This window comes from Lithobates pipiens, unplaced genomic scaffold, assembly GCF_037356315.1.
Source record: "Lithobates pipiens isolate NorthernLeopardFrog02 unplaced genomic scaffold, aLitPip1_a1.2 Scaffold_18, whole genome shotgun sequence".
In the NCBI taxonomy this organism is placed as follows: domain Eukaryota; kingdom Metazoa; phylum Chordata; class Amphibia; order Anura; family Ranidae; genus Lithobates; species Lithobates pipiens.
The window spans coordinates 604,223,955-604,233,783 of record NW_027507758.1 but is presented as its reverse complement, the minus strand read 5'-3'; positions in this window follow the sequence as shown (position 1 = coordinate 604,233,783).

The window sequence follows — 9,829 nt, the reverse complement described above, 5'->3', positions numbered from 1 at the left end:
GTTCTATAGCCAATAAAGATAAACTGTGCAGATCAGTTAGCTTTAGGAGTTCACCGACTGATAAACTGGAACTGCTCTTCAAAAATGTGAAAAAAAACAGGACTGAATCCCAACAGTCACGGTGCCTGCACTTTCCACTAGCAGGGGGCTATAAACAAGTTATTGCATTAACGATCACTACAAGGCCATGCAACTTCATGTTCAAACTTAAAACAAAAATACCTCCAAGAATAAAGAGTCTTTGACAACCTGTCAGACAACAATATTATAAATTAATCAAACACCAAAAGCCCCACGAGGGGACAACACAGAATAGGAAAACGGGGAACTAATGGTGTCTTGACGTCAGGAGACACATTTGATGGGTGCAAACTCATTGGATACAGGTCCAGGACTGCTTCAGTAAATCAATGCTCAAGGTAAAAACGTCCACAATAGATCGTAAATCATGACCTGCTGAGAGCTGTTTAATGGGGTTTAAATCAGAAAGAAATTAATCACAGCTAAATCTGATAAGTAAAGTCAATGTTTCGCTGAATGGAATTGTAAGTGAAATATGTGCCATTGCTTGTTGGACGATAGAGCACATTTTTTTGCTGTAAGTTAACTGGTTTATGGGAAGAACTTTTTTTTACAAGGACAAAAAGGTTTTATATATATTATATACACACTCATACAATGTTACCACAAGTATTGGGACAACCGCCTTTACACGCACATGAAATTTAATGCTCAGTCTTAGTACGTAGGGTTCAATATTGAGTTGGCCCACCCTTTTCAGCTATAACAGCTTCAATTTTTCTATGGGATTGTTTGACCATTCTTCCAGAAGTGCACTGTGAGGTCAGGCACTGATGTTAGATGAGAAGGCCTGGCTCGCAGTGTTCGCTCTAATTCATCCCAAAGGAGTTCCGTCAGGGTTCTGCGCAGGCCAGTCAAGTTCCTCCATCCCAAACTTGCTCATCCATGTCTTTATGGACCTTGCTTTGAGCACTTGTGTGCAGTCATGTTGGAACAGGAAGAGGCCATTTCCAAACCGTTTCCACAAAGTTGGGCGCTTGAAATTGTCCAAAATGTCTTGGTATGCTGACGCCTCAAGTTCCCTTCACTGGAACCAAGAGGCCAAGCCCAACCTCTAAAAAAAAAACAACCTCACACCATAATCCCCATCCACCAAATAATTTGGACCAGTGCACAAAGAAAGTTTCATAAAGACATGGATGAGCGAGTCTGAGGTGGAGGAACTTGACTGTCCTGACCTCCCGATAGAACACCTTTGGGAAGAATTAGAGCAGAGAATTCGAGCCAGGCCTTCTTGTCCAACATCAGTGCCTGACCTCACAAATGTGCTTCTGGAATCGCCCAAAATTTGGTCATTAGACCGTTCGTTCGTTTTTTTCAGCCAGTTGATGGGCACAAAAACGATAATCGTTTGGACCTTTTTGAGCTGAAAAAAACGAAGCACAAGTTTGGAAATTTTCTGCCGAACGAATGATAAATTGAAAGGTTAATGTGTTTCCTGTCTGACCTGTCTGCACTAGGTATATGTAAAAAAAAAAAAAAAAAAAAACGAACATAAAATTTATGTCCACCGAACGATTTATCGGTCATTACATCATGGCACCATAGTTTGCGCTCGCGGCCGAATGTTTGTTTTTCAAAATTGGGTTTACCCGATTTTTCGTATAGTGTATGGCCAGCACTAGACTGGGATGCCTTTAAAGTTCATGTGTGTGTAAAGGTAGGTGTCCCAATAGTTCTGGCAATATAGTGTGTGTATATATACTGGTGGGTCTTGAAAAAGTTTCTTCAATTTTATTTTTTTCATTGGAAACAGTGAGGGTGGGAGAATTTTTGTTGATGGCATTAAAAAGTTGATACAACGCTGGGAAAAATGCATCACAAATGAAGGTGATTAAATGAGTTTTTGAAATTAATAAAAAGTAAAAAATTGTGCAGAAACTTTTTGAAGAACCCTCATTATAGAGATATATAAAATAAGATAAAAATATATAAATGTGTATTTTTTTTTTTATACGATAATTGTATCAGAAAATTACCGTATTAAACAGAGGAACATTGTCATCTACAGGTTTCGTGCAGTGACCACCTGCAATGTCTATAGCTTGCATGTGATCACTATGTCATAGACAGTGATGACAAAATTAGGAGACACTATGGTCAGATCATTTATGGGTACTGAAGCGGTCACTTACAGCAAGCTGCGACAGCCAGTAGCCCTATGAAGTGTCAGCTATCAAAGGGATAATTCTAAAAATATGTATCCTCAGCACTTGGCACTATACCGTACAAAGCTTTATGATAAAATGGCCCCATCACATAAGGCCACTTCATTAATTAAGAGACATCAAGTCATCATTGATTAAGAGACGTATTATGGCTATTTGGACTTTTGAATTTACTTTAATGTGAAAGCTAGTATAAGATTTTAGAAATTAGATTAACATAAATTTAAAACATGTTTAAACTTTTTCCGACTTGCAGATCTCCTTCCTTATCTGGTCCTATTCTATCGGAGCCTTATGAGGCACATGCGGTGGCTAACAACTGCAGCCTGTTTCTTAACTTAAAGGGAATGTATAGTGGTTTCACTTTTTTAAAATGAAGGATTCCAGCCCGCTGGCTGATTAAAAAACAAAAACAGAGTCTAATAGCCCGTGCACACGATCCAAAAATTGGGCTGCTTTTAGTCAATTAAAAACATAGTGCTCTGGAATTCCTTTGTCATTGGTGCACCCTGTAATAAAATGTTTATTTAAAACAAATACTTTTTTTTATAAATAAACAAGGTCTAAACAATAATAAAAAAATAAATTAAAGTGACTCCAAACCAATATACTTTCCCTTTAGGGCCTTTTCAAACATATCTACATTCTACCAACAGGTCAGGTGAGAAATCTTTTTTTCTCTCTTGCCGTTTTATCTTACATACAGTATTAATTTAAAAAAATGTGTTACCCCATTGTTTATTTTATGTAAGGGAGAAGTAGTTAAGTAAAATTTTTATATTTTCTCAAAATAAAATATGTATTGTAAAATTCAACAACTGTAATGAATCTGGGTAGTGTGAACCTGCAGGCTTTCAGGGAAAAAACATTAGTATTAAATTTGAAGATTTTGACTGAATATTTAGCATATTAAAAATAAACATTTCAACCTTAAAAACTAAATTTTTTGTAAAAGGAGGCGGAATGCTGTAAAAAAAAGAATTTAGTCTAAATGATTCAATCTTAAATTTTTTAAATATTAAGGAAAAATGGCCTCTGACATTTACTCAAAATGGCAGAAAACTTGTTTATTTTGTGATTAAACCCTCCAATCTATAAACATAATCTAACAAAGTAGCTTATTATAAGGCACCAAAAACAGCTTTGTTAATTTACCTACATAAAAGCAAACATAGAACACATTCAAAAATTCACAAAAATACACAGAAAAAAAAATTAAATACAATAAAAAAATAACTATTAAAAAGTATATTTGCAAAAGCAAGAGCAGTGCCATTTTACAGCACCAAATAAAACAATTCAACATTCTTTATGCTTTTTCTTATAAAAAGGAGGGTGCAATTGGAATATTCTAATTTCTTAAGAAATTTTGCTTAAACTATGGTTTACATGCACTGATAATTGAAGGGATTATTCTGTATTTATTAAACTAAAAGACAAAACCTTTTTTTAACCGGGTACAGTAAGGGAGAGTTATAACCCCCATCTGTTTGCCATGGGGGGGGGGGGGTTTCCCTTCACTTCCTGTCCCATAGACAAAACAGAAAGTGAGAGGAAATCCCTCCAAAACGAGGGAATCCCAGTGGGTCACCAGAACTAACGCCCACATCAGAAGATTTCCCCTTTATTAGTGTTCTGATATTGATCCAAAATTTTGGATTTTCTTTTACTTTCAGTGATAATGGTACACAAGATAACTAGAGGGGGTGAATCTCTTTGGGGGCAACGGGGGCACAAACAGCAATAAAACCCAGGTGTTCCAATCCCTCTTTGCTCTATCCAAATAAAAAGTTTTGTCTTTAGTTATATTTTAAATCGCTTCAATGGCAACATATCACCTATTTCTATATTATTAAGTAAACCGTGCTGAAATGTCTGAGGACTTTTTCCAACTTTATTTTAAATTTTTTTTTATTGCTTGGAATACGACTTAAAAATTTAGAGAAAGCAAAATTGCACTTTACATAAAATATAAAAATACAACTAGATCAACCGTTTTGTGAACTTATATTCATCTCAACAATAACAAAAACGCATACATGCCGAATAGAAATAATAATAAAAAAATAAAAAAAATTGATGCAAGAATGACTGTTTAAAATAAATTAGGGAAATAGTTGTATGAAATGTTTTCATGTGTACATCTTCAGTCTACATGGAAATTTTTGTACGGATCGAAAAGCTCTCAAACCTGATTGGGGAAATATTAAATCAGCAATGTGATTTAACAGTTCAGGAGAGTGACCCCCACCAACTCTCAATGTTTTCCAATGGAAATCAATACAAATATGCAGATCATCCCATCTTGGTTATATATTTTTTTTCTTGATCAACTGTGAACAAAGTCCTAAATTCTGCACCACGTTAAATTATTAAATACGTTTTAAATGGATATCTTCAAGATGTAGTGTTTTCCTTTGCAGAATTATATTCTAGATCTTACTGGCAACCTTAGATGATTATTGCTGCACAAAATGTGAAGAATTTCCTGAAAAGCTTACGTATAAAATGCATTTTTAGATGAGAAACTTTAAGAGACTAGAAACAATTGAGTCTCGGCGTGAAGGAAAATTCATTATATCATACTCAACCCTACAATAAATCAAGACATGAACACATTAGTCTCCTTTCATAAAATGCAGGTTATTGGAAGGCAGAGGTGTTTACAGTATCTCACAAAAGCGACTAAACCCCTCACATTTTTGTGACTATTTTAGTCTATCTTTTTATGTGACAACACTGAAGAAATGACACTTTGCTACAATGTAAAGTAGTGAGTGTACAGTTTGTATAACGGTGTAAATTTGCTGTCCACTCAAAATAACTCAAAACACAGTCAATGTCTAAACCGCTGGCAACAAAAGTGAGTACATGACTAAGTAAAAATGTCCAAAATGGGCCCAATTAGCCATTTTCCCTCCTGGTGTCATGTGACTCGTTAGTGTTACAAGGTATCAGGTGTGAATGGGGAGCAGGTGTGTTAAATTTGGTGTTATCGCTCTCACTCTCTCATACTGGTCACTGGATGTTTAACATGGCAACTCAAAGCAAAGAACTCTCTGAGGATCTGAAAAAAAAAAAGGCTGCTCTACATAAAGATGGTCTAGACTATAAGAAAATTGCCAAGACCTTAAAAGTGAGCTGCAGCACGGTGGACAAGAAAATATAGCATTTTAACAGGACAGGGTCCACTCAGAACAAGCCTCGCCATGGTCGACCAAAGAAGTTGAATGCAAGTGCTCAGTGTCATATCCAGAGGTTGGCTTTGGGAAATAGATGTTTGAGTGCTGCCAGCATTGCTGTAGAGGTCGAAGGGGTGGGGGGTCAGCCTGTCAGTGCTCAAACCATACGCCACACACTGCATTAAATTGGTCTGCATGGCTGTCTTCCCAGAAGGAAGCCTCTTCTAAAGGTGATGCACAAGAAAACCTGCAAACAGTTTGCTGAAGGCAAGCAGACTAAGGACATGGATTACTGGAACCATGTCCTGTGGTCTGATAAGACCAAGATAAACGTAATTGGTTCAGATGGTATGAAGCGTGTGTCCCGGCAACCAGGTGAGGCGTACAAAGACAAGTGTGTCTTGCCTACAGTCAAGCATGGTGGTGGGAGTGTCATGGTCTAGGGCTGCATGAGTGCTGCCGGCACTGGGGAGCTACAGTTTGTTGAGGGAAACATGAATGCCAACATGTACTGTGACATACTGAAGCAAAGCATGATCCTCCTTTCAGAAACTGGGCCACAGGGCAGTATTCCAAGATGATAATGACCCCAAACACACCTCCAAGATGATCACTGCCTTGCTAAAGAAGCTAAGGGTAAAGGTGATGGACTGACCAAGCATGTCTCCAGAGCTAAATCCTATTAGGCATCTGTGGGGCATCCTCAAACAGAAGGCGGAGGAGCACAAGGTCTCCACAACCAGCAGCTCCGTGATGTCGTCTTGGAGGAGTGGAAGAGGACCCCAGTGGCAACCTGTGAAGCTCTGGTGAACTCCATGCCTAAGAGGGTTAAGGCATTGCTGGAAAATAATGGTGGCTACACAAAATATTGACAATTTGGGCCCAATTTGAACATTTTCACTTAGGGGTGTACTCACTTTTGTTGCCAGCGGTTTATAAATTAATAGCTGTGCGTTGAGTTATTTTGAAGGGACAGCAAATTTACATTGTTATACAAGCTGTACACTCACTACTTTACATTGTAACAAAGTGTCATTTTTTCAGTGTTGTCACGTGAAAAGATAGAATAAAATATTTACAAAAATGTAATGGGTGTACTCATTTTGTGAGATACTGCATTTCTAAAAACTTATCAAATGAGAGTCTCAAGAATAGGTAGAAAATGGACGTTCTAAACCTGCAATATCTTCCTAAACGACTAAAGTTTTCAAAAAAAGAAACCCCAGTCAGCACAGATGATTTTCCTAAGAAGCAATTGGCTTGATGCAGTAGTGGTCATCTTGACTTTCACAGAGTTCAATATATTTAAAAAAAAAAAATCTTAGTTTTTTTTTTTTTATATACAATAAAAATGAGCATCGGACTTGCCAGCTGCATGAAGAAAATGAAAAGTGGTGGGGCTAATGGGCAATAATGTTTATGAAAATTCACCTCAATTATCCAATCATGTGAAAAACAAATTACTGTTCACTTTAAATACCCAATAATATGAAGATTAAATAAGTAAACAAAAAAATACTTTTTTTCTTGGATTGTTGAAGTCAATATTTATTGATTTATATAAATATATGTGAAAGTTCTCAACTCCTTTACTTTTTTATTAGGCTGGATTTACACTAGTGCGAATTGGATGGAGGTTTCTCCACATCCAATTTGCACAGCAGGAGATAGTGACCGACTCTCTGTGGAGCCAGTTCACATATCTCCGCAGCGGCTCCGGTGCAATTTGCACAGGCGTGCTTTGCATCTTTTGGTCCAATTAGCCAAAAATGTGTGCTGAAAATGGACCTGAAACGGTGAACGAAGACGCACCACACTCCTGCTGAGGGCCGCTGCGTGCTCATATGTGAACCCAGCCTTAAACCAGCCCGTGCGTGTGAAAAAATAATAATTATTATATATCTTTTTTTTTACTTACAAGAAAATGGAGCTGCCTGAACACATGTTGCCCCAATGCCTGAGGTGATATTCCAAGATGGATACCTTTTTTTATTGCAGTTGGGGGCAATAAACTTAGGGGCCCCTTCAGACCAGGTACATTGGGTTCCAACAAAAGACAAGACAGCCATTATCCCTTTTAGTCCACTGTAGACCCCTTTGCTTCAGTGGTGTGCTGAAAAAGATATGGCAAGGATGACATTTTTTCAGCACAGCATGGTGTGACGGCATATTCCTCATTGCACTGTGGCCAATAGAACTAAATGAAATATTACTTGACATGGCAATAAAATTTGCACAAAGTAAAATAAAAATATTGCGATGCACCGATGCTGGTGCATTGACATCAATGCCTCCACACCACACACAATCAGCTGCATTCCTATGCAGCTGCTGTTGTGAATGGGCCCTTATATCACCTATCAATCCTAACATCCAGAGATTATATAAAATAGAGTGTAAGGTGTTGTATTAAATGCCACTTCCTGGCAATTTAACTCACATTTTCAAAATCCAAAATGTACTCCTCATAATCCTACGCAAAATATTTCTTCCTTGGTCTGAATCAGTGGTCTCCAAATTTTCTAAACAAATGGCCAGTTTACTGTCCTTAAAGCTTTAGGGGGGCCAGATTGTGGCTGGTGGGATTAGAAAATGCCCTGCTGTCAATGGGAGTAAACAAACCCCATCATTTGTTTTAATGGGGGGGGGATAGCACCCCATTGTTGGCATCACTGGGAGGAATAGTGGCCCATTGGTGGCATCAGTGGGAGGAATAGCACCCCATTGATGGCATCAATGGCAGGAATAGCGCACCATTTTGGTGTCATTGGGACAAATGGTGCCCCAACATTAGCATCAGTGAGAGGAATAGTGACCTAAGGGCCAGATAAAGGCATGCAGAGGGCCGCAGTTGGGAGACCACTCGTCTAAATGCACAAATTTCCATGTACCTAAAGATTTTTTTTTTTAGTCATGGGCCAGCAGCATTAAATATATTAGAACCTCAAGCCCAGTGGGAATAAATGACCAACTGCATTTTATAAATACATTTTGGAGAGTTATACTACTGAGTAACTATAAGTACATACCAAGCCTTGAATATTCTATCACCCAGTTGTTGGCATGAGGGACAACAGTTTTCCCTTCTTGAAAAGTAAATGTATAGACATCTTGGATAATCAAACCTGATTACAGTAAAAAGTATGTGCGCATATATTGGAAAAAAAATGTTTTTTTTGTTTTTACCGATATTTGCTGAGGTGCTAAAAATTAAAGTTGTGGTTCGGAGACACCACACTCTGGACAACAAGTTGCATGATGAAGGTGGAAAACAGCCTCAGCCTTCGCTCCTCCCAAACCAAACCTTGACATGTTTCGTGTTGGGATTACCTCTATGACTAAGCACCAGGGGTGGGGTATAATGTGTCAGAGAGTGGCTCGAGAGGAGCTGAGGCTGTTTTCCACCTTCATCAAACACCGGGCTGTCGGGAGTGTGGCGCCTCAGTACTACAAAGATCATTACGATTCCTGAATGAATATTTCAGGCACCAGTAAGGATCATTGGCGCTTTGAGCAGTCTGTAGAATGGTTCGCAGTTGCTAAATGTGAAGATCATGTCTTCTGGATAACCTTCCAGCAACAATAATTATCAATAAGTGCATAAATAAGGCTTAACCTCACGGCGGCAAAGGAAGTTTGTGTTAATTAGCATTCCTGTTGCAAAGTCATCTTCTGTAGGTTCTGCCGCTCATATACTGGCTATAAAGACAGATTCGTACAGTAGTTAAAGTGATGTGCCCCCCATTTACTTTAGAAGGTTATCAAGGGATTTTAGAATTCATATATTTTTTGTATGAATGAAACCTGCCCACCATGGTGTTTTGGAAGTGAGGGAGCCATGCAGAAATGGCAGGTGTTTGATTTATGTGGTTAGTGACTGCTGGAGCCATGTAAAGGCCTAAAACCTAAGGAACTTGGGTAGAAATAAATAGTACTTATTGGAGTAATACTTAAAAGCGCATTTTCCGTTTTTTTTAATTTTAGCAATATAGTAGCTTTAACTACACATAATGGGCATGAGCTATCAAGATATTACGGAGGACTAGTTATTTCCCCACAGCGGTTTCAAACTTTCAGGGCTGGTCAGAGGCTAATAATACACAAGGTCCCAAAAGCCTACATCTCTTAAGTTGGACATACATGGAACACTATTTCAGACTCCAAAACGTATCAATGGTATGGACTTTTATACAAGTCATACTGCTCTACAGAAAAGTTGTCGTGAGGAAGAGGTCTGGGTTGCCAGTGATGACTTTGATTTTACAGTGATCTATTGTAGGAGTTCTCAGTAGCAGAGATTTTTATGATTGTTTTTTCCCTGCATATATTCTAAACAGAATATATATATTGATAAAATTTTGTTTTTTAAAGGAAAACTGAAAATATGTTTCAAAACCG